This window comes from Bison bison, unplaced genomic scaffold, assembly GCF_000754665.1.
Source record: "Bison bison bison isolate TAMUID 2011002044 unplaced genomic scaffold, Bison_UMD1.0 scf7180017864067, whole genome shotgun sequence".
Classification (NCBI taxonomy): Eukaryota; Metazoa; Chordata; class Mammalia; order Artiodactyla; family Bovidae; genus Bison; species Bison bison.
This window is the reverse complement of record NW_011494639.1, coordinates 215,517-219,974: the sequence shown is the minus strand read 5'-3', so window position 1 is coordinate 219,974 and position 4,458 is coordinate 215,517. Positions and strand designations below refer to the sequence as shown.

Below are 4,458 nucleotides of genomic sequence, written 5' to 3'. Positions count from 1 at the left end.
CCAGGCTCCTCCATCCATGGGATTTTCCAGGCAAGAGTACCGGAGTGGGGTGCCATTGCCTTCTCCTGACAGACCATTAGCCATCCTATTTTGAAAAATGGGGAAACTGTCGCTTGGAGAGGGTTAGTCGTTTGTCCAGGACTCCACAGGCAGTGACAAAGCACTCAGATGAGCTCAGTAAATAGTTGCTAACATACAAAATTGAAAATATGGAGGCAGGAGAAGCTCACCAGCTTCTGGGAACTTTAGGTCCTGCAGGGGGGCCCAACTATGTAATAAAAGGGAATGGTCAGTTGAGGCTACCCCTCGAGGGCGGGAGAAGGGGCAGAGATAGGGAGTCTAGGGTCAGCTCCAAGGTCAACTCCTCCTGAACCCAATTCTGCTGGATACCTGAGTTATATAATCCACGTTCGGCCAACAACTCATCACACCTCCCCCCAACCTGGGCCTCACCCCCCAAAAAACCCCTTCTGGAAACGGTTAAGTGGCCACACGTTAGCTGTAGGACACTCAGAATGTCAGCATGTTAGAAGGGAGGGGCAGTGGTAAGGTGGTGGAGACAGCCTGGACTTGGAACCCAGGGACAGGTTTCTGTTCCTGGTAACCAGCTGGTGCCCTCAGGCAAGTTATTTCCATTGTCCACCGTCAGCTTCCTCATATGCAAAATGGGAAACGTCAGTCGCCTCTGTCAAAATGGTACTGAGAGGATTAAGCAAAGTAATCCAGTATTACTATTACATAGAGAACTTTAAAATTACAAAGGGCTTCTACATAGATACCTGGCAACCCTCAGAGCAACCCAGAGCATTATTATCTCCATTTTTCAATTGAGAAAAAAATCCAAGACTCAAAAAGATTGAAACTCATTGGTAAACAGTGAGTGGTGTGATTATTCAAAAGCAGCGGGCCTGGCCCCACCACGCCTGACTCTCAGGCCCTGCAGCCCCAAGGTGTCCGTCCCAGAGTCCCCCGTCTGGGCTGGGTGTCCTGTTCCCAGCTTTCATTCACCAGGTAAGCAGTAAACATCTGTGCTCCTATCTGGCACCAGGTACCGTGCCCAGCATTGAGTACTCTACTGCAGCGCTCCCGGCGTGGCAGAGAGAGTGGGTGTCGGCTAAGTGAGGAACAGTCTCTGTGACGAATGTTTCCAGGTGCGGAGGACAAGGTGACATAGGTGGAGACAGACACAGAAGGGAAACTTGGAAGACAGGTTCTTTAGCACTGGCGCCGCCTGGGACGCCCTAATGAGTAGGACGTAGCCTCACAAACCAGGGGAGGGGGTTCTCACCTCAATGTGGGAAAGAGCTTGATATCTGGTACAAGTGAAGCACAAAGCGGGAGAGAGAAGCAGAGAGAAAGGAGGCCAGAGGGTTAGCAAGGGCCAGAGCCTGGAGGCTGAGAGAGCTGGGTGAAGGAAGGACTTTGGACCTCGTCCTTAATAAATGCAGAGCTGCCTGAGTGCTTTCAGCGGGGAAGTAGATGATATTTTTGGAAGATCTTCTGGCTGGGATGTGGAGACTGGATCTGAACCTGGTGAGACTGGAGGCAGGTAGGCCAGCTAGGATGGAGACAGACGCAGGAACTGAAGCAAGAAATAATGGTGGTCTGAGCTTGAGACAGGGCCATGGAGATGGAGAGAAGGGCAATCTCTGAAATGGACCGCGGGCATGGTGACTGATGGGGGACGTGAATGCAGGGAGGGAAGGTAGGGGAAGGAGTCAAGCATGATGCCAGCTTGTATCTAGACTGTGCAACTGGTGAGTGAAGATTTCCCTTATTTGACAAGGGGGCATTTGGGGCAGAATATCTGCTATTTGTCAGGTGTATCCTGCATGAGCCTGGACCCCAAATTCACCCAGGGACCTGTAAATTATGTCTGTCTTGCCCAGAGGAGAAGCAGTAGATGAAAAGATCCTGCTAACTTGAGAACGCCTGAAGAACTATGGATGGAGGTTCATAACATTGTACAGGAGGCAGTGATCAAAACCATCCCCAAGAAAAAGGAATAAAAGGCACAATGGATCAATATCAATAACCTCAGATATGTAGATGACACCACCCATATGGAAGAAAGCAAAGAGGAACTAAAGAGCTTCTTGACGAAGGTGAAAGAGGAGAGTAAAAAAGCTGGCTTAAAACTCAACATTCAGAAAATGAAAATCATGGCATCCAGTCCCATCACTTCATGGCAAATAGATGATGAAACAATGGAAACAGTGAGACTTTATTTTGGGGGCTCCAAAATCACTGTGAATGGTGACTGCTGACATGAAATTAAAAGATGCTTGCTCCTTGGAAGAAAAGCTATGACCAACCTAAACAGCATATTAAAAAGCAGAGACATTATTTCGCCAACAAAGGTCCATAGTAGTGAAAACTATGGTTCCAGTTATGTACGGATGTGACAGTTGGACCATAGAGAAGGCTGAGCACTTAAGAACTGATGCTTTTGAACTGTGTTGCTGGAGAAGACTCCTGAGAGTCCCTTGGACTGCAAGGAAATCAAACCAGTTAATCTTAAGGAAATCAACCCTGAATATTCATTGGAAGGAATGATGCTAAAGCTGAAGCTCCAATACTTTGGCCACCAGATGCCAAGAACCAACTCATTAGAAGAGACCCTGATGCTGGGAAAGATTGAAGGCAGGAGGAGAAGGGGATGACAGAGGATGGGACGGTTGGATGGCATCACTGACTCAATGGACATAAGTTTGAGCAAGCTCTGGGAGATGGTGAAAGACAGGGAAGCCTGGCGTGCTGCAGTCCACAGGGTTTCGAAGAGTCAGACACGACTGAGTGACTGAACAACAACAAACTTGAGAATTCTACTTGCCAGCAGCCAAGGTGTGGACGTGTGTTGGTGGTGAAGCATCTGGTATGAGGGGCATCTGGTTCTTCTGGAGCAAAGGCATTGGTTTCCCTGGGTCTCCAGCAGACCTCCTGTTCCCTCAACCCCACTTCCCTTTGATTATTGCTTCCCTGGTGGTTCAGAGGTTAAACTTGTCTGCCTGCAATGCGGGAGACCTTGGTTTGATCCCTGGGTTGGGAAGCTTCCCCTGGAGAAGGAAATGGAAACCCACTCCAGTATTCTTGCCTGGAGAATCCCATGGACAGAGGAGCCTGGTGGGCTACAGTCCACGGGACCACAAAGAGTCGAACATGACTGAGCGACTTTACTTTCACTTTTCACTGTCAAGGGCATACCGTATAAAGCACCTTCATAGATGCAGAGGGAGAAACCATAAGAGTTTATAACCTAGAAGATGTGAAAAGACAACTAATCACAAAAGTAACTACAGGTCCACATGAATAGGATTAATAGTCATAAACGGCATAGAGAACATGTTGCCAGGAGGCCGTGGTCGTAGACACTTCTGAATGGGAAAACCAGGGAGGAAGTGGTATTCAAGCTGGTTGTAAAGGAGAGGTGGAATGTCTACAGGCATAAATGTGGGATTGCAGTAGGCAGGTATTCCTGAGGGAAGAAAAAGCATTAGCAAAGATGGCAGCAGGCACAGGCAGTCACCAGCCCCATCTCCTGCTGTCTTAGGGTACCTTAAGCTGGGGTACAGGGAGCTCTGACAAGTCTGAGAATTCCCTGATGGTGCAAAAATTACGTTTAGGGATGAGTGTGCACTTTTCTGGAGAGAGGGTCCACAGCCCTCCTTCAATTCTCTGAAGGGTCTAGAGTAGAGAAAAGGTTTTATTTCACAGGTGGGTCTGAGGCATCTAAAGGAAATCAGTCCTGAATATTCACTGGAAGGACTGACGCTGAAGCTGAAGCTCCAATACTTTGGCCACCTGATGCGAAGAACCGACTCATTGGAAAAGATTCTGATGCTGGGAAAGATTGAGGGCAGGAGGAGAAGGGGACGACAGAGGATGAGGTGGTTGGATGGCTCGATGGACATGAGTTTGAGTAAGCTCCGAGAGTTGATGATGGACAGGGAGGCCTGGCGTGCGGCAGTCCATGGGGTCGCAAAGAGTCAGACACGACTGAGCGACTGAACTGAACTGAACCGAAGCATCTACATATGTCTGTTGTTTTCAAAAAAGAAACCTCCTTCAAGAACTGTCCAGTGCACCCTTTGGATCTCTAGACAGGCCCAAGAAGGCCCTGGAAAAAAGGTACCTCTCACGGGCTTCTCTCCCTTTGCCCACCCTTGCCCCCGGCCCCACCTCCATTCTACGAGTGGTCCCCACGCTCACCGGCCTCCACCGCCTTGAGGTCAATAAGGGAGGCAAGGTCAGAGCGCCAGACGGGAGAATCGGGGACTCACGCAGAGGCTCTGGGACCTCCTTGGGAGACGCGGTGGGCAGGAGCCGCTCTGCGCTGAAGCTGGAGCCGGAGAGGTCGGCCTGCGGGGTCCCCCAGCCCCGTGTGAACCCACAGCCGCGTTCTGGGCCGGCGGCCCGCCGGGCTGCGGCAGCCCCCTCGGGCCGCCGGGTTGTGGTGCC

General features: G+C 50.3%; 1 long non-coding RNA gene across 1 annotated transcript in view; it reads right to left on the bottom strand.

Moving 5' to 3' along the window:
• LOC104986324 overlaps window positions 1-4,452 on the bottom strand; it is a 13,817-nt gene extending 9,365 nt beyond the window's left edge. The window contains exon 1 of the long non-coding RNA XR_825022.1: window positions 4,210-4,452. This is a non-coding gene — a long non-coding RNA (uncharacterized LOC104986324). The remainder of the gene's footprint in view (window positions 1-4,209) is intronic.
• Window positions 4,453-4,458: the final 6 nt, after the last annotated feature.